The sequence below is a fragment of the Narcine bancroftii genome, chromosome 14, assembly GCF_036971445.1.
Source record: "Narcine bancroftii isolate sNarBan1 chromosome 14, sNarBan1.hap1, whole genome shotgun sequence".
NCBI classification, from domain to species: domain Eukaryota; kingdom Metazoa; phylum Chordata; class Chondrichthyes; order Torpediniformes; family Narcinidae; genus Narcine; species Narcine bancroftii.
This window is the reverse complement of record NC_091482.1, coordinates 24,537,941-24,559,544: the sequence shown is the minus strand read 5'-3', so window position 1 is coordinate 24,559,544 and position 21,604 is coordinate 24,537,941. Positions and strand designations below refer to the sequence as shown.

General features: G+C 46.0%; 1 protein-coding gene across 2 annotated transcripts in view; it reads left to right on the top strand.

The window, feature by feature from the left end:
• Positions 1–21,604, top strand: part of LOC138749255 (syntaxin-1A-like) — a 323,823-nt gene that overhangs the window by 14,141 nt on the left and 288,078 nt on the right. The window lies entirely within an intron of this gene.

Below are 21,604 nucleotides of genomic sequence, written 5' to 3'. Positions count from 1 at the left end.
TTAAACATTTGAAGGGTTAGCAATCCCATAGCTGTGTACCTGAGAGGAAAGAGTGCCTCTCCCAGAACCCATGAATGATATTGGGACACTTCACTAAAATGGCTGATCTGCTACCCAATGCCAAATGGATTTCCAGCAGATTCACATCGTCATCCTCTTACATTGCAGAACAGATGGAAGTGGAAACAATGATAGGGTGGGTTGAGAGCACCCTCAAGCAGAAGAGAAGATTGAAATTCAAATTGTAAATTATTACGGCTTATCAAGTCAAGTTTATTGTCCTCTGATTGTACAAGTACAACCTGATGAAACAGTGTTCTCTGATCCTCAGTGCAAACATGCAGACTTTGAACCGGGCATAACATACATACAGATAAACAATTCATACAGTATGCAGTATTCATATATATACATAAATAAATAAATATTGTTTTGGAAATATGAGAATCATAGATCTGATCAATTCCTTTGGTCATTCTGTATTCTGACTTACCATAAGAAGAAGCTGTTTCTCAGCATGGTGCTGCCAGCTTTGATACTCCTGGTTTCTCTCGATAGAGTTCCTGTAGAAGGTTGCCATAATGGTGGCTGGTAACCTTGCCTGCTTCAGTCCTCTCAGAAAGTGCAATCTATGTTGCACCTTCCTGACAAGTGAGACATTGTGTGTCCATAATAAGTCGCTGATTAAGTGAACTCCAAGGAACTTGGTGCTCTCCACTAGAGTTGTTGATGTACAGTTGAGAGTGATTTCCTTCATCTTGTCCACCGTGAGACCTAGGTCGTTACTCTCACACCACGTCCCAAGATTTTCCACCTCTGTAGTGCAATTCATTTTTGTTGCTGATGAGGCAATCTACTGTTGTGTCATCTGCAAACTTGATGGCATTCTTGGAGCTGGATCTAGCGATGTAGTTGTGGATCAGTAGGACGAAAAGGAGTGAGCTGAGTACACAGCCACTAGGTGCTCCATTGTTCAGCATGAAGGTTCTCAACATTCTGCTACCAATCCAGTTTCTTTCTGGTAGGAAGTCCTGAATCCAGTTATAGAGAGGGATGTTGAGTTCCAGTGAGGACAGCTTCTCCACCAGCCTCTGGGGAATGATCATGTTAAACACAAGCTAAAGTCGGTAAACAGCAGCCTGGCATATAAGGCATCATTCTCCAAGTGGGTCAGGACAGAGTGAAGGGACAAGACTATAGCATCATCTGTGGAACGGTTTCTTTTTTAGGCGACTTTAAATGGGTCTAGCACAGTGGTTCTCAACCTTTTCCTTTTCACTCACATACCACTTTAAGTAACCCCTATGGCATCAGTGCTCTGTGATTAGTAAGGGATTGCTTAAGGTGGGATGTGGGTGGGAAGTGAAGATTGGGAACCACTGGTCTAGACCCAATTGTTACTGAAATATTTTGTTTGAGAAAAATTGTCATTGGCCCATTTCCTTTGGAGTTATGAAACTGAGCACATAACGAGTCAATTAGGTACGATTTTTCAAACTTCTTCTTTCCACCCACACACCACCTTAAGCAATCCCTTACTAATCACAGAGCACCTATTGATATAGTGAATACCTAAAGTGGTATGTGAGTGGAAAGAAAAAGGTTGAGAACCACTGGTCTAGCATATCTGGAAGGTGGACTTTGATGCTTTCCATCACCAGATGCTGAAAGCATTTCATAATAGTGGAGGTCAATGCCACAGGGCAGAAGTCATTGAGGCCTGTTAGTTTCACCCTCTTGGGTACCAGGATGATGGTGGCTGTCTTGAACCCTGAGGGAATGAGGGTCAAAAAAGATTTATTTTAACTAAATTTTCCATATGAACTAAACTAAAAATACATTGAAATCTATTTTAATTCCCAGAGGTGAGAGTGAATTTGAATTTTTCAAGACCAATCTCTGAGCCAGGTATATCGAGCAACTCCTCCAGTGCAATTCTGTGCACAGCCAATAAAGCCAGATCTCCAGGTGCTAAAATAAATTGCAGATCTCACACAAAAATTCTGCAGAGCTCTGGGTATTTCTTCTGTTTCCTTTGTTCACCTTTTCCTGTTTTCCCTGAAAGAACCTAAGCTTCCTTGTGCTGATGCTACCTGCAGCATTTGTGCACAGACCTGGATTGTGGATGTTGCTGCAAATTGATTTTGGTGCTGCACATGCTCTCTGCTTGCAGTCATTGCCCGGTGCATGATTTGCACTCAACTCTCCCATGGCTTGATCATGTCCTTCTTTAGCAGCCTGGTCTATGTCATCTATGGATGGGTGCTTACTCGCTTTATGGATAATGTCCTTTTCCTTCATGGACATGTTCTCCTCTACTAGCTCTCTCCAGTTCTTGTTCTGTTGCCCAGAGCTGCAATTGATTTTTATCAACAGTCAGTTTCTTCAATGTGATGGGCAGCAGGATTGTGCCCTCTCCCAATGGCTCTTTCTGAAAGGACAGGTGATTGACAATATTCTTCAAGATAACTATGTATCACACAGTCCTGGCCGGCTGCATCACAGTGTGGAATGGTTGCTGCAGAGAAATGGATTGGAGGTCGATTTATAGGACAATAAGAGTGGCAGAAGGGATCATTGGGGTCTCCCTCACCCCCCAATTGATGTGATCTACTGGGATTGTTGTCTAAAGAGAGCGTACAAAATCATTGAGGACCTCGTATGTTTTATTTGTCTGTATATATGCTATGTCTCATTGTGTCTCTGTATGTTTTTGCACCAAGGTCCGGAGAATGCTGTTTCATCGGGTTCTACTTGTACAATCAGATGACGATAAACTTGACTTGATGTTACCCAATGTATCTAAACAGATATCTAAGGGAAGTGATAACCACACCTGTTGTTATGTCTCTGTATTACTTAAGAGGCTTCTTAAATAACTTAGTGATGCAAGATACAAATAACAGAAGAGATTTTACTTACTGATGTCTTCCACCATCTCAGGAAACTGTTCACACACTTACATATACATATGCCCCACAGTGGTGCACTACATTTACTACAGTGAGAAGTACGCTGTTACAAAATAGTTCACATTATCCTGACTATATAACACCCGTGACTGTTGGAACTGTTTGTGCATGCAGAGGCAAGGTGGGGAATTGGCATTATAGTGGAGAAACAATCCCACTGTGTAATGAAGTAACACTTTATCAATCGTTGCCTTGGAGACAACACTTACAGAAATGCATGGTGAAAAGATGTGATGATGGTGATGTACAGAACATAACACATCTGTTACTAAGATGAAAATGCTGCAAATACTCCACCATGTATAGTATCTGTGAGAAAAATAAAGAGTGATAATTTTTAATGATGTATCTCACATCGAAGGTCATTATGCTGAAACCTTCATTCTATTTCTCTACATAGTTGCAACCAGATCCACTGTTATGACATGATCCCCTCTCCTCCCCTCTCCTCTTTCTACAGGAATCGCTCCTTCTGTGACTCCTCCCTTGTCCACTCCTCCCTCTCCACCAGTCGTCCCCTTGGAATCTGCTCCTGTGACCACAGGAGATGCTGCATTTGCGCTCACACCTCCTCACTCATCACCATTTAGGGACCCAAACCATCCTTCCAAGTGATGTAACATTTGTGAATCTGCAGAGGGTCATCTACTCCATTCAATGTTCCCATTGTGGTCTCTTTTACATCGAAGAGACTGAGCGCAGACGGGAGATTCAGCTCTAGCTGCCACCATAGCATGGATCTCCCAGTAGCCACCTATTTCAATTTCCCATCCCATTCCTTTGTTGACATGTCTGTCAATGGTCTCATCCACTGCCAGACTGAGACCACTCACAAATTGGAGGAACAAGACCTCATCTTCCAACTGGGCACCCTCCAACCTGATGGCATTAATATCGATCTCTGGCTTTTGATAAACCCTCACCCCTTCACTTCTCCCCCAACTTTGTCTTTTCCCCTTTACCCTGTTTCCTTTCACATGATCAATTCTCACGTCCACTATCATATCCAATTAACACCTTTTGTTGGTCCACTCACGTACCACTTTAAGTATTCCCTATGCTATCGGTGCTGTGTGATTAGTAAGGGATTGCTTAAGGTGGTACGTGGGTGGAAAGAAAAAGTTTAAAAACCACTGTTTTAATCATAGCTAATTGACTCCAAAGGAAATGGGCCAGTGACAATTTTTCTCAAACAAAATATTTCAGTAACAATTGGGTCTAGAGCAGTGGTTCTCAACCTTCCCTTCCCACTTCCATCCCACCTTAAGCAACCCTGTCCTAATCACATGGCATAGGGATTACTTAAAGTGGTATGTAAGTAAAAAGAAAAGGTTGAGAACCACTGGTCTAGATTCCTATCCCAGGCAGTACTGTCTGTATTCTGAGATTTCCTGTTTTTTTTGTTCATTCTCCTTCTTCCTTGAAGAAGGGCTCATTGTCTACTATGGACACTGAAAGACAGGCTGAGTTCCTCCAGCATTTCATTGTGCTTTTACTGGTTGCAGTGTTTACTTATGTAGGATGAGATTTCCAGCATCACCGTAAAGGATGACTAGTGTATAGGACGCCCCAAGAATTTCCACCTAAAATGTTGCTTTTGAAATGACCCCAAATCTGGCCCTTACTGCTGTCCAGTGGATTCTGTTAAAAGCAAATCACAATATTTTAATAACATTACCATGGAAAGATTTCAATTTTATTTGGCTATTTAAAAACAAACCACTGTTGACTCATGTAACAGGCCATTTAAAGCCTGTACAGAGCTGACAGCAGGCAGACTGGGTGATAGGCAGACAGCAGGCAGACTGGGTGATAGGCAGACAGCAGGCAGACTGGGTGATAGGCAGACAGCAGGCAGACTGGGTGATAGGCAGACAGCAGGCAGACTGGGTGATAGGCAGACAGCAGGCAGACTGGGTGATAGGCAGACAGCAGGCAGACTGGGTGATAGGCAGACAGCAGGCAGACTGGGTGATAGGCAGACAGCAGGCAGACTGGGTGATAGGCAGACAGCAGGCAGACTGGGTGATAGGCAGACAGCAGGCAGACTGGGTGATAGGCAGACAGCAGGCAGACTGGGTGATAGGCAGACAGCAGGCAGACTGGGTGATAGGCAGACAGCAGGCAGACTGGGTGATAGGCAGACAGCAGGCAGACTGGGTGATAGGCAGACAGCAGGCAGACTGGGTGATAGGCAGACAGCAGGCAGACTGGGTGATAGGCAGACAGCAGGCAGACTGGGTGATAGGCAGACAGCAGGCAGACTGGGTGATAGGCAGACAGCAGGCAGACTGGGTGATAGGCAGACAGCAGGCAGACTGGGTGATAGGCAGACAGCAGGCAGACTGGGTGATAGGCAGACAGCAGGCAGACTGGGTGATAGGCAGACAGCAGGCAGACTGGGTGATAGGCAGACAGCAGGCAGACTGGGTGATAGGCAGACAGCAGGCAGACTGGGTGATAGGCAGACAGCAGGCAGACTGGGTGATAGGCAGACAGCAGGCAGACTGGGTGATAGGCAGACAGCAGGCAGACTGGGTGATAGGCAGACAGCAGGCAGACTGGGTGATAGGCAGACAGCAGGCAGACTGGGTGATAGGCAGACAGCAGGCAGACTGGGTGATAGGCAGACAGCAGGCAGACTGGGTGATAGGCAGACAGCAGGCAGACTGGGTGATAGGCAGACAGCAGGCAGACTGGGTGATAGGCAGACAGCAGGCAGACTGGGTGATAGGCAGACAGCAGGCAGACTGGGTGATAGGCAGACAGCAGGCAGACTGGGTGATAGGCAGACAGCAGGCAGACTGGGTGATAGGCAGACAGCAGGCAGACTGGGTGATAGGCAGACAGCAGGCAGACTGGGTGATAGGCAGACAGCAGGCAGACTGGGTGATAGGCAGACAGCAGGCAGACTGGGTGATAGGCAGACAGCAGGCAGACTGGGTGATAGGCAGACAGCAGGCAGACTGGGTGATAGGCAGACAGCAGGCAGACTGGGTGATAGGCAGACAGCAGGCAGACTGGGTGATAGGCAGACAGCAGGCAGACTGGGTGATAGGCAGACAGCAGGCAGACTGGGTGATAGGCAGACAGCAGGCAGACTGGGTGATAGGCAGACAGCAGGCAGACTGGGTGATAGGCAGACAGCAGGCAGACTGGGTGATAGGCAGACAGCAGGCAGACTGGGTGATAGGCAGACAGCAGGCAGACTGGGTGATAGGCAGACAGCAGGCAGACTGGGTGATAGGCAGACAGCAGGCAGACTGGGTGATAGGCAGACAGCAGGCAGACTGGGTGATAGGCAGACAGCAGGCAGACTGGGTGATAGGCAGACAGCAGGCAGACTGGGTGATAGGCAGACAGCAGGCAGACTGGGTGATAGGCAGACAGCAGGCAGACTGGGTGATAGGCAGACAGCAGGCAGACTGGGTGATAGGCAGACAGCAGGCAGACTGGGTGATAGGCAGACAGCAGGCAGACTGGGTGATAGGCAGACAGCAGGCAGACTGGGTGATAGGCAGACAGCAGGCAGACTGGGTGATAGGCAGACAGCAGGCAGACTGGGTGATAGGCAGACAGCAGGCAGACTGGGTGATAGGCAGACAGCAGGCAGACTGGGTGATAGGCAGACAGCAGGCAGACTGGGTGATAGGCAGACAGCAGGCAGACTGGGTGATAGGCAGACAGCAGGCAGACTGGGTGATAGGCAGACAGCAGGCAGACTGGGTGATAGGCAGACAGCAGGCAGACTGGGTGATAGGCAGACAGCAGGCAGACTGGGTGATAGGCAGACAGCAGGCAGACTGGGTGATAGGCAGACAGCAGGCAGACTGGGTGATAGGCAGACAGCAGGCAGACTGGGTGATAGGCAGACAGCAGGCAGACTGGGTGATAGGCAGACAGCAGGCAGACTGGGTGATAGGCAGACAGCAGGCAGACTGGGTGATAGGCAGACAGCAGGCAGACTGGGTGATAGGCAGACAGCAGGCAGACTGGGTGATAGGCAGACAGCAGGCAGACTGGGTGATAGGCAGACAGCAGGCAGACTGGGTGATAGGCAGACAGCAGGCAGACTGGGTGATAGGCAGACAGCAGGCAGACTGGGTGATAGGCAGACAGCAGGCAGACTGGGTGATAGGCAGACAGCAGGCAGACTGGGTGATAGGCAGACAGCAGGCAGACTGGGTGATAGGCAGACAGCAGGCAGACTGGGTGATAGGCAGACAGCAGGCAGACTGGGTGATAGGCAGACAGCAGGCAGACTGGGTGATAGGCAGACAGCAGGCAGACTGGGTGATAGGCAGACAGCAGGCAGACTGGGTGATAGGCAGACAGCAGGCAGACTGGGTGATAGGCAGACAGCAGGCAGACTGGGTGATAGGCAGACAGCAGGCAGACTGGGTGATAGGCAGACAGCAGGCAGACTGGGTGATAGGCAGACAGCAGGCAGACTGGGTGATAGGCAGACAGCAGGCAGACTGGGTGATAGGCAGACAGCAGGCAGACTGGGTGATAGGCAGACAGCAGGCAGACTGGGTGATAGGCAGACAGCAGGCAGACTGGGTGATAGGCAGACAGCAGGCAGACTGGGTGATAGGCAGACAGCAGGCAGACTGGGTGATAGGCAGACAGCAGGCAGACTGGGTGATAGGCAGACAGCAGGCAGACTGGGTGATAGGCAGACAGCAGGCAGACTGGGTGATAGGCAGACAGCAGGCAGACTGGGTGATAGGCAGACAGCAGGCAGACTGGGTGATAGGCAGACAGCAGGCAGACTGGGTGATAGGCAGACAGCAGGCAGACTGGGTGATAGGCAGACAGCAGGCAGACTGGGTGATAGGCAGACAGCAGGCAGACTGGGTGATAGGCAGACAGCAGGCAGACTGGGTGATAGGCAGACAGCAGGCAGACTGGGTGATAGGCAGACAGCAGGCAGACTGGGTGATAGGCAGACAGCAGGCAGACTGGGTGATAGGCAGACAGCAGGCAGACTGGGTGATAGGCAGACAGCAGGCAGACTGGGTGATAGGCAGACAGCAGGCAGACTGGGTGATAGGCAGACAGCAGGCAGACTGGGTGATAGGCAGACAGCAGGCAGACTGGGTGATAGGCAGACAGCAGGCAGACTGGGTGATAGGCAGACAGCAGGCAGACTGGGTGATAGGCAGACAGCAGGCAGACTGGGTGATAGGCAGACAGCAGGCAGACTGGGTGATAGGCAGACAGCAGGCAGACTGGGTGATAGGCAGACAGCAGGCAGACTGGGTGATAGGCAGACAGCAGGCAGACTGGGTGATAGGCAGACAGCAGGCAGACTGGGTGATAGGCAGACAGCAGGCAGACTGGGTGATAGGCAGACAGCAGGCAGACTGGGTGATAGGCAGACAGCAGGCAGACTGGGTGATAGGCAGACAGCAGGCAGACTGGGTGATAGGCAGACAGCAGGCAGACTGGGTGATAGGCAGACAGCAGGCAGACTGGGTGATAGGCAGACAGCAGGCAGACTGGGTGATAGGCAGACAGCAGGCAGACTGGGTGATAGGCAGACAGCAGGCAGACTGGGTGATAGGCAGACAGCAGGCAGACTGGGTGATAGGCAGACAGCAGGCAGACTGGGTGATAGGCAGACAGCAGGCAGACTGGGTGATAGGCAGACAGCAGGCAGACTGGGTGATAGGCAGACAGCAGGCAGACTGGGTGATAGGCAGACAGCAGGCAGACTGGGTGATAGGCAGACAGCAGGCAGACTGGGTGATAGGCAGACAGCAGGCAGACTGGGTGATAGGCAGACAGCAGGCAGACTGGGTGATAGGCAGACAGCAGGCAGACTGGGTGATAGGCAGACAGCAGGCAGACTGGGTGATAGGCAGACAGCAGGCAGACTGGGTGATAGGCAGACAGCCGGCAGACTGGGTGATAGGCAGACAGCAGGCAGACTGGGTGATAGGCAGACAGCAGGCAGACTGGGTGATAGGCAGACAGCCGGCAGACTGGGTGATAGGCAGACAGCCGGCAGACTGGGTGATAGGCAGACAGCCGGCAGACTGGGTGATAGGCAGACAGCCGGCAGACTGGGTGATAGGCAGACAGCCGGCAGACTGGGTGATAGGCAGACAGCCGGCAGACTGGGTGATAGGCAGACAGCCGGCAGACTGGGTGATAGGCAGACAGCCGGCAGACTGGGTGATAGGCAGACAGCCGGCAGACTGGGTGATAGGCAGACAGCCGGCAGACTGGGTGATAGGCAGACAGCCGGCAGACTGGGTGATAGGCAGACAGCCGGCAGACTGGGTGATAGGCAGACAGCCGGCAGACTGGGTGATAGGCAGACAGCCGGCAGACTGGGTGATAGGCAGACAGCAGGCAGACTGGGTGATAGGCAGACAGCAGGCAGACTGGGTGATAGGCAGACAGCCGGCAGACTGGGTGATAGGCAGACAGCAGGCAGACTGGGTGATAGGCAGACAGCCGGCAGACTGGGTGATAGGCAGACAGCCGGCAGACTGGGTGATAGGCAGACAGCCGGCAGACTGGGTGATAGGCAGACAGCCGGCAGACTGGGTGATAGGCAGACAGCCGGCAGACTGGGTGATAGGCAGACAGCCGGCAGACTGGGTGATAGGCAGACAGCCGGCAGACTGGGTGATAGGCAGACAGCCGGCAGACTGGGTGATAGGCAGACAGCCGGCAGACTGGGTGATAGGCAGACAGCAGGCAGACTGGGTGATAGGCAGACAGCCGGCAGACTGGGTGATAGGCAGACAGCAGGCAGACTGGGTGATAGGCAGACAGCAGGCAGACTGGGTGATTGGCAGACAGCAGGCAGACTGGGTGATAGGCAGACAGCAGGCAGACTGGGTGATAGGCAGACAGCAGGCAGACTGGGTGATAGGCAGACAGCCGGCAGACTGGGTGATAGGTCCTCACGGTAATGTGCTGAAACTAACTAACAGGACATGCACGAGATTGCGTTGGAGCCGGTGGGAAAATGGCAGCAGAATTGAGACTTTGCCATCAAGGTATGAATTTTAGATCCAATATATAGAACCACCCAATTTTAAGGTGAAATTATTAAGTTTTGGATCGTCCTATACACCCAGTCCATATACAGTACAATGTTTTAGGAGCTACTAGATTCTGTTTTTAAGTTGGTAAAATTATTAATTCACAATTACAACGAGATTCAAATAGGTCTACGAATTCCGCGTGACTCTCCAGTTATATAGGATAAGAACAGATGTCTAGGAATTCCGCATGACTCTCCAGTTATATAGGATAAGAACAGATGTCCAGGAATTCCGCATGACTCTCCAGTTATATAGGATGAGAACAGATGTCTAGGAATTCCACATGACTCTCCAGTTATATAGGATAAGAACAGATGTCCAGGAATTCCGCATGACTCTCCAGTTATATAGGATGAGAACAGATGTCTAGGAATTCCACATGACTCTCCAGTTATATAGGATAAGAACAGATGTCTAGGAATTCCGCATGACTCTCCAGTTATATAGGATAAGAACAGATGTCCAGGAATTCCGCATGACTCTCCAGTTATATAGGATAAGAACAGATGTCTAGGAATTCCGCATGACTCTCCAGTTATATAGGATGAGAACAGATGTCTAGGAATTCCACATGACTCTCCAGTTATATTGGATAAGAACAGATGTCTAGGAATTCCGCATGACTCTCCAGTTATATAGGATAAAAACAGATGTCTAGGAATTCCGCATGACTCTCCAGTTATATAGGATAAGAACAGATGTCTAGGAATTCCGCATGACTCTCCAGTTATATAGGATGAGAACAGATGTCTAGGAATTCCACATGACTCTCCAGTTATATAGGATGAGAACAGATGTCTAGGAATTCCACATGACTCACCAGTTATATAGGATGAGAACAGATGTCTAGGAATTCCGCATGACTCTCCAGTTATATAGGATAAGAACAGATGTCCAGGAATTCCGCATGACTCTCCAGTTATATAGGATGGGAACAGATGTCTAGGAATTCCACATGACTCTCCAGTTATATAGGATAAGAACAGATGTCTAGGAATTCCGCATGACTCTCCAGTTATATAGGATAAGAACAGATGTCCAGGAATTCCGCATGACTCTCCAGTTATATAGGATAAGAACAGATGTCTAGGAATTCCGCATGACTCTCCAGTTATATAGGATGAGAACAGATGTCTAGGAATTCCACATGACTCTCCAGTTATATAGGATAAGAACAGATGTCTAGGAATTCCGCATGACTCTCCAGTTATATAGGATAAAAACAGATGTCTAGGAATTCCGCATGACCCTCCAGTTATATAGGATAAGAACAGATGTCGACGTTTGCCTCAAAAATCTTTAAGGGTTGAATTCATATATGCAGTAGAAGTCCAAAAATCTGGATGCCAGAAATCCAGTCCACCTGAGAATCCAGACTTTTCAAAAACTCTCAAACCTTTCAAATTTAGTGGGCTTTTGTGTGCCTCTGTCCAAGCACCACAGATGCGCAGTGGAATTTTTATTTTTCTTTAAAACTGCTCGTTTTGATAAATTAAGTATGCTGTATGAATAAACTATCAAAATTTACCTGTTCATCTCTTCTTTATTCCTCCTTGAATTTGAATTTCAAAAGTACTATCCGAGGAACCAAAAATCCAGACTGATCCAATCCCTGAGCAGTCTGGATTTTCAGACTTCTGTACTTGGAATGGCAGGTGTTGATCAAGGATATTTAACCTGGCTTTGAACATGGGAAGTGTTGCCTCATTGGATCCTAATTGGATTGAGTTGTTTGAAGGTTAATAAAGTCATGACAGCAATCGTTATATGTGGAGTTTGGTAAGATATTTGGCGTGGTTCTGCATGTTGATCCACACAGTTAAGGCATGTGAGAATCAAGGCAAGCTGGATAATTGGATATTGCTTGTGAAATCTATCCTCTCGTATGCTTTGGTGGACAAGTGGACCTTCAAACCCACTTGGCTGGCCAAGTCCCACAGCCAAGTGTTTTAGGGGAAAATCACTTCAGGCATTGTCTGATACCTTGAAACATCTAAAATGTATTCCTGCATTTGGGGTGAGGAAAGCCAGTAGAGATAGACCTTACCTACAAGGGAAAGATGGGTGGGCTGTGTGTAACCAAGCTAGGTTAATATAGTCTGCTCAATTTTTCCTTGGTTGCATGGTGGAAATCTGAAATTTTCTCAAGGTTCTGGGTGGATAGTAATCCAATTGCTTTCTAGACTTATTATTCATATGAACTGAGTAGGTTCATCCCAATTATGTAAATGCAAATAGTAAATCATCTTACAGGGTGATATATCACACTCCCTGTGTGATATTCCTAACATGAGTCCATTCATGTGTGCATCTGAGTTGAAAAGAAAATGTGTGTTTATTTGTTTGTTTTTTAACTTTTTTTACAAATTCTATGACAATGAATTTTATTCTAAATCTTAAATATTTGACTTGAGACCTGTGAGGGAATTTCCAGTATCTGATCACCAATGTTTACTTATTACATATACCGGCTGGTCTCTACACTTATAAATAGAATGTTCTGTGTGCAAACTACCAGGCAATCCAAGTAAATCTGCAAAACAGAATATTTGACGTGTATTAACGAACCGCTTACGCTAACCCTATGTTTCATAAAGCAATCTCGGATGGTGGAGAATTTCATCCTTGATTACTGAAGTAAAAGTGTGAAAAGCATTTCGCTGTCAGTAGAACTCACTTTGCCATTGAATTTCATGCAACAAATGCTTCCAAGGAAAATACAAGCTTCTATCAAAATTCTTGCACTTGTTTTGCACAAGATGAATTTCCCATGACATCCATGCAAATATCAAGAGGATTCTCCAAGCAGATGGTGTTAACATCAACTTCCGGTTTCTGCTAGCCTATTCCCAGTTCTCCCTCCCTTCCCTTTCCCTCTGTCTTCTTTCCTCCAGCTCTCCATCCCCTTCCCTCTCCATTCACAGAGCCATACCCCTCCCCATTTGCTACTGTGCCCTCACTCCCTTATCCTCCTAGTACCTCTTGCCTGTGGGCCTGTGCTCCTCCCCCACACTTTTGTTTGGGTGCCTGCCTACATTTGTCATACCTTGATGAAGGGCTCAAGTCTGAAACGTTGGTTATTAATCTTTATCTTCACTATATAAAGTACACTGTTTGACCCGCTGAGTTACTTCAGCATTATGTTTTTGCTTCAATCACAGTGTCGGTAGACTTTCGTCTTTCACTCCGATCAAGATGATTACCATAATTCCCCATGTGCTGCATGCAACAAGACCTGTCAATGCCAATATTACATCACATATGTTCACTTTGATTGTGGGTGATCCTTCCTTTCTGTTAGCCTAGTTATAAACATAATAATAATAATGAGTTTATTCTTAAAATATTATTTTCTCCAGTCAAACAGGTACTCCATTACAATAGTGTACATAATTTGAATTGAAAAAAGACATTAGATACAAAGGATGGATTATAAATATTCATAATTATCCTAGTGCAAGGAAATCAATGGCAGTGAGTTGCTAATTGGAAAGCTGTCCACTTTCCAACTACCCACTCGTTAGCCCCTTTTTCACTGGCATCTTGTCCAAGGAATTGATGGCCAAGTTGCTAGTTAAGGATCCAGTGCGAAAGCTAATCATTTGGCACACCTGTATCAAATCATGCAAAAGCACGCCAGGGTTTGACAGCCTCAACCCCACCAGATGGAGAGTCAGCATGAGGTAGTGCAGAGGTTAGGCCGCTCCATACCCCAGCCTCTGCTCCCAGCAGCCATTCCCCCCCATCCCGCCGGCGACTGGGAAGAGGAGAACAGAAAGTGGGACAGGGAGAAGCAGAGCTGTGGATGCTGCAGTAGTGCAGGTATCTGCAGAGACCAGTGGCCGCAACATTCCCGAAGAGAACATCAGAAACAGAAGCAGGAGTTGTCCATCCGGCCCATCGAGCCTTCTCCCACATTCAGTGAGGTCACAGCTTATCTGGCCATGGACCCAGCTCCCCCTTTCCCCCATAACCCTGAATTCCCCTACGATGCAAAAATCTGTCTTACTGTATCTTTATTGGGCAGAGATTTCCCCTGAAAATCAGTCAGGATTTTGAAAATATTTGCTATTTTTTGATTATTGAAACTAATACAAATGAGCAGATGAAAAATGACATACATGAATAAAGATTATTACGTACATGTATTTCTTAATATTTATACAAATATTTTGGAACAAAATATGCATGTAAGAGTAAAAACATGTGTGTAATTTTTTTATGTTTTGCACCTCTCCAACATCAAAAGTTTTATCATACAGTATGTGGCTCTCAGGTTAAGCAAGTTTGGCCACCCCTGCAAGAGGCGCTGTGTTACCTGCTGAGTTTCTCCAGCACGTTTGTGCATATACTACAATCACAGCATCTACAATTTAATTGTCACAATGCCTATCTCAAATCATTGTATCTAAATGTTACTTCTTACCTCCAACAAACCTTCTTGTGGGAAGTGGAGAAAAACTTCAAAACTTCAAAACTAGCATAAAACTGACTTGCACCACCTATGATTCAGAACCAAAGTTTCCCAAATCTGCAGATGGTGACGTGTTTGCACGTGCCGAGATTTGGAGCTTCATGTCATTGTCACTACTTTTACTGAGGTTTGTGAGGATGGGCATCGAACCCTTCCAAAGACAAAGGTCCTCTGCCAGCCTGTCCCTGCTGCACCACGCTGCCCTCTGACAATAAAGGTTAAGATCCTGGAGTGTGGCATTTATCACTGGCTTCAAAATATCAGAATATCTTTTGGTGGGGGTGGGGAGTGGGGGGGGTTTACGGGTTAAAAATAGTTTCTTTCCTTTTAGTCTTAGTTTTTAGTTGTCAGGGGGAGATTTTGAGATTGGTATTGTATTAATTATGTTACTTTGTATTTGTATTACTTCGTTTTGTATTTTTTTGTAGTGAATTACTGACTTTCTTTATATGTTAAAATTAATAAATAAAGTTTTAAAAAAAAAAGAATATCTTTTGGTGGATTGAGGAAATGGGTGTTGGAAGATCAAGACCTTAACTCTGGCACTAAACATAGTATCGGAGCAGCTGTGATCCTTGCCTTTTATATGATGCAAGTATTTCATCATTCTGAGGAATACTAACAATGTTGTCTGTACTAAATCCTTCAAGGACAAACAAACCAATATCAATGATTTCTCCCTGGAAAACATTCCAGTTTGAGGATCTGTTGGCATTCAGGACTTAGAATGGGCAGGTCATATCAATTGTGTGCTTTACACCAGCCCTCCATTAGGTGCTGTCGCATGGAAGAGAACAGGAAAAGAGTCCAAGATAGGCTCAAATCCTCCTTGAAAAAATGCAAAAACCCCATTGATTCCAGGAAACCTCTGGCCTATGACTGCACAAAGTGAAGGAGGAGCTTTCGGAGTAACATTGAAAAGCTTGAACCCTTGCATTGGGAGCATACAGAGTGTAAGAGGCAGAAGGGTGCACCACCTCACAAGCTCATCACTTGCCCACCAAGTCAGCCACCACCCGCCCTTCTCTGGGAGAATCTGCTGTTCTCACATTGGCCTCATTAGCTACTTCAGGACTCACAAAACCAGAGTGGATGAAAGACATCCTCGATCCCAAGGAACTGCTTCAGAAAAGACTGAAAACGATAAACTGTTTGGCACCCTTGACCTCGTTGACTTGGAAACTGACTTGGTTGGTTGCTTCCTTTCTGAAGCTGTCAGATGGTAACATCCAAATTCTGCCGACACTGGTAAACCAGCCCTCAAATGGCTGCATTTGGACTTTTTAACCTCTCAGTAGAATAGCGCCTGGGCTTATTTGTTCTTTGAAGTCTGGTGTTTGTAGTACTGTTGTTCATTTGAAATTGGGAAGTCTCTCATTGCAGCGATCGGGAGGAACGGTTTAGTGTTTAAATAATTAATGTTCTAAGTCGGATAGCCTATGTAAAAGGATGGCTGCGCCAGTGTACTTTGGCTGCCTGTCATCATTCAGATAGTAACAATTTATTCCTAATTGTATGTTCAGCGCATTGGATCAATGTTAAATACACTAGAAATAAACTACTACGACTACCCTTGTGAATATGAAGAAAGCCTGGTGTCTGATGGTGATTTGCTGCCCTCTACTGGTGCATTGAACATTGGAATCATTCAAACGACCACTAGTTAAAATGTCCTTACTTTGTGCATCTGTAAAAACTACTTCACACGACTCTTTATCAGGGTAGTATTTACTTAAGTGACTGTAGATAATTTTATGTCAGCCCACTGCAATTCACAAAGATTTTGATACATGGCATTCCTGAGACATGTTTATGAAAATTCTAGGCACCTGATCAATTCCACAGTGAAAATGAGAACAACAGTTCTAAACAAATATCCATGTATACCAAATGCAGAAGTAAACCTATTCCTCGCCTAGCTCTAGGTGATCTACATTGAAACTCAAGAAATTTTCAAACGGTTAAAAAAAAGTTTTGAAGTTGAAGTTTCTTGGATTGTTTATTTAACATTTCTCACTGGACCACTGCAACGTTTTCCTTTTTAGTTCGTGTAAGAAGAGGAATACACCATTTTCTTCAAATATCTCTTTGGGCTCTAATAGCAACACGGAATATAATTGGGAGATTCCAGTTTCAGCAAATTGCCAGAGGGTGTCACTAGAGTTGGTGCAACTCATGGTGTCAACACCTGCCCCACCCCATGGACCTCCTCCCGTACCAGACCATACAAAACTCTTAGTAATGTTTTTTGTCCTGATGCTACTGATAAATCGTAATTCCTATATATCACTGAATGTAATGACAACAGTAGTGAGTTAAATAACTAGCAAAATTAAAATTAGACCTTTCGAATTTCGAATCCTATTGTTTTCTTTAAATACATTTAGGTTGTGCAAATAATATTGTACTCACCCTCTAGGTGCCATTCATTTGGGTACCCAGGTGGAATCCTTTCTCCTCATCCAGAGCCACTGACTACCCTTTTCAGCCGTTCTGGAGAGATCTTTGGCTGCTTGTCAGTGTATCTTTCCTCACCCTCCCAACTCCCGGAATAGCCTTGATGTCGATGTGGCTACAAATCCTCTGCAGCCAACTTCAACCAGTCGGACCCTTGCCTTCCAGCTGTGTTGCTGTACAAATTCGATGTACCTTAGTTTCTTGCACTCATAGGCCTCCTTCGTTTGGAGTATTGTGTGCAATCTGGTCACGCAACTATGGAAAGGATGACATTAAGCTGGAAAGGGTGCAGAAAAGATCTTACCAGGGCTGGAGAGCTTGAGTTATAAGAGACAGGATAGGGTGGGCTTTTTTTCCTTAGAGCACAGGAAGCTCAAGGAGAACTTTATAAAAATCGTTAGATAAGGTGAACAGTAACAGTCATTTTCCTGGGGCCAGGGAGTGTAAAAGTAGGGAACAGAGATTGAGGAGGGAAAGGTCAAAAGGGGAACCTGAGGGCCAATTTTTTCACACAGAGGGTAGTGGTTAAATGGAATCAAGCATCCAGAAGAAGAGGTAGAGGTGGGTGCATCAGCAATGTTTAACGGCATTTAGAGAAGTTTAGATCAGAAATGTATGGAGAGAAATGAGCCAAACACTCACATATGGAACTAGGTTAGGTATGGACAACTTGATTAGCATGGGCAAATTAAGCCAAAGGGGCTGTTTTCAAGCTGGGTAACTCAGTGATCCTGTGGCTCTATTTTTGTGGGGCTCTATAATATTCTGACACTGGGAGGGCAAATTAACAAAGAACAAACTTGAATGTATTCATAAAGGTTCTCAGGACTTTGTTATCTATAAAATCTAATGTTTGTTTTCCATAGCAACTAAGAATGCTCCCACTTTCAATTTAGTTGGAAAGAGCTAAAATAATTTTGGAAATAGGTGGCACTTCCCCCTATTTTGATGTAACCCTCGGCACAGTCAGCGCAACGCAGTTACAGTGTCAAATCCGACGCTGTCTGAAAGGAGCTTGTACGTCTCCCCATGGCTTTGTGGGTTTCCTCCCACCCTTCAAAACGTACCAGGGGCTGAAGGTTAACTGGGTGTAATTGAGTGGCATGGGCTTGTGGGCTGAAATGACTATATGTCTAAATTTTAAAATAATAAATACAATTAGTATGTCATTATTATCTGTTTCTTAAGTGTTCTTCACCCACTGTTTCTTAAAATCCATTTAAACTGTTGATCTTGCTGTATATTATGAAACACTTACATGCAGCACCCTATTGCCTGAATATCTATGGTTCTGGCTGCAGGCAGAGCTGTTTGATGTGCTGAGGAGTTGTAAGTGTGAACACCCCATACCTCTGATCTTATATTGGAAGGAAGGAAGGTCATTGAGGAAGAAGCTGAAGGCATTTGAGCCTCTGATGCTATCCTGAGGAATTCCTGCAGGAATCTTCTGGACCAGGGATGATTGACCTCTGACAAACCAATGACCTTTCTTTGTACAAAGTTTAATTCCTGCCTCTGGAGTGATTTTCCTTTGATGCCCATTATCTTCAATTTTACCAAGGCACCTTTATCCCACACTCTGTCAACTGCAGCCTTGGACTCACAGGTAGTCACTCTCACCATCTATTTCTTTCAGGATTAAGGCACTCATGGGGTGTGGAGCCAAGTGAATCTGGCAAAATCTAAACCAGGTAATGGGTGACAAGATTATTGGTGAATAAGGCTACTTGATGCCACTGCCAATGGGAGCTCTTTGACTGAGAGGATTCTGCTTTAATGGTAGTCTGCTGGATTGGATTTATTCTGCTTTTATTGAACAGGACCAAACTGGGTAATTTTCTATGTTGTTTAGTGTTGTAACTGGATTGAATCAGGTTAACCGGAGGCTAGGTCATGAATAGTGCACCTGGGAGTTGCATGATCCCAGAGCCTTTGCTGTATCCTGTGCACTCAGCCATGTGGAATGAACTGAGATGGCTGGAGACATTTGTCACAGATGGAACAGACAGAAGGAGTAGGCCTAGATGGATCTCTTCAGCACACCTAGTAGACAGATTTGCCACCGGCAGAAATTGCCTAGCGCCTCTTACAGTTAGAGAGAGAGAGAAATAAAAGAGAACCACCCCCCCCCCCACCCAGACTCTCCAAGTGTCCATAGATTCACCTCCAGTACTTCTGCAGCCCCTGCAGCCACACAGAGTCCAGTCCGAACCATTGCCAACCTGAGGTCCAGATACGAACCTTTCAGCTCACTCGACACCTCCTTGCATCCTGGTTCCAATGCCTGGTTCCCCTCCAGCCAGTTTGAGCCAATCATCAACAGTCCACAGCCCAGCGCAAGTCTCCCAACAACAGTCTCCAGCAGCCTAAAGCTTCTGCGGATTCCTTGCCTCAAGAGGCCAGCAACCTGCTACGTGCACTGGCCCCTCAGCCATAGAGCACCCTCATTGGTCTGCCACCGTAGTTACCATCCCTACGGGTCTTCTCTGCTTCTCTTTCTCAGACAGGGCGTGATCTTCCCATCCTCTGGTGCCTTCCTCCAGATCTCCACTTTCCTGGAGTCTACAGACTCTCGTGGCACTGCCATCTTGGGCGCAGACCTGTGGTCGTGGGATTTCAACTGAAACCACTGTCAACTCCCTCAAAGGGCCATTCAAAACCCATGCGGAGCCGACGGCAGTTGACTGGGCAGTTAGACATCATGTGAGTGCTGTATCTCCACTCCCTGCAGGTCACTTCATTCATAAATTAGAAGCTCACATCTATGGATATTGATAACAGATCCACTAGGACAGTGATTTTCAGACTTTTTCTTTTCACTTACTACCACCTTAAGTAATCCCTATGCCATAGGTGCTCTGTGATTAGTAAGAATTTACTTAAGGTGGCATGTGGGTGGAAATCAGAGCACATGTTCCCAATGATGGGTGAGACTAGGACTAGAGGGCATAATTTAAGAATACAGGGAAGACCATTTAAGACAGAAATTAGGAGAATTTTTTTTTACCCAGAGAGTTGTGGGTCTGTGGAATATATTGCCACAGAGAATAATAGGGGAAGATTCATTGGATAGATTTAAGAGAAAGTTGGATAGGCTCTTGTGGGCAGGGGAGTTAAGGGTTATGGGGATAAGGCTGGGATTGGTTATTGAAAGGGAAAGATCAGCCATGATCCGATAAATGGCGGTGCTGGCTCGAAGGGCCAATTGGGCTATTCCAGCACCTATTGTCCATTGTCTATTGAAAGAAAATGTTTGAAAACCATTGTTTTAATCGTAGCTAAATGACTTGTTATGTGCACGTTTCATAACTCCAAAGGAAATGGGTCAATGACAATTTTTGTCAAGTAACAATTAGGTCTAGAACAGTGGTTCTCAACCTTTTTGTCCCATTCACATCACCATTTTAATAATCCCTTACTCATCACAGAGCACCTATGGCAGAGGAATTACTTAAGCTGGAAAGTGAGTGGAAAGAAAAAGTTTGAAAACCACTGCAGTACTGTAAGAATCACTGAGATATCTGAATTATATTAAACATAGAAGAGTACAGCAGAGGAACCAATCCTTTGGCCTCCATGTCTCCCAATTTTAATTAAAATACTGCTGCTTGTATATGATTCATATCCTTCTATTCCCTATATATTCATGTGCCTGTCTAGAATCCTCTCAAATGCTACCATTGAATCTCCTTTTACCATTACTCCTGGCCCCCTTTGTGTAAAACAAAAACTTGTCCTGAACATCTCCTGAAAACTCCCCACCTAAAATGTATGATCTTTAGTACGTATTCAGAGGCTCGGATTTGGGATTGGCTCCCACATCAGGACCTTTACATCTAGAGATTATGGATCAAAGTATCTGCTACAAATAACTTGTTGTAGAGAGACTGATAGCTGGTCAGCAGGGAGGGAAATAAGAAAGAGGTGAAGGTCTCTGAATGCAGACTCTGTGCACAGATATACAGAGAGAGGCTCATCTTCCCTGATCTCTTGGAAAAGATTCCTGTATATGTGTCCTGTCATCTCAGCTTGAGACAGACATCTGCAAACTCCAACAGGAAGACTTACTTCCATTGGAATCAGTAACTCTGAAATTATGCCCTCAATTGTTTTGTTTTCAGCTCCTTTTGGGAGAATGTCCCAAACAAATGCATGTAAATCCACGAGATAGTTTCTGATCTCTAGGGCTGATTATGTAACACACTCCCATGGTGCTGATGCTCAGACTAAATTAGCATATTTGCTTTTTTAACAGGCCTTGCACAGGTGCAGGTAGTATTAATGTACATCTGTGGCAATGCAAGCAGGACCAAATCAATCAGGATAATTTGATTCCTGCAAGCAGTTTAATTCCATTCACTGACCCATCAACTGAGGCCTCCTGTGCTGTAACAGCTTGAGGAAGAACACCTGGGCCTATTGCGACCTTCCAGTCTCAGCATCCAGTTTCTCACTTTCTTTGTCCATACCCGAACTACCCAATTTTGTTGTGCAGTCATCTGCCTGTGATACTGGTTCATTTCTTTTTCCTGTCAATGTGTCCTTGACCTGTGATTTACAGCACATTACTCACCAACTCCTTCATTAACAGTTCAAGCTATCACAGAAATTATATGTAACTTAAAACTAACAGT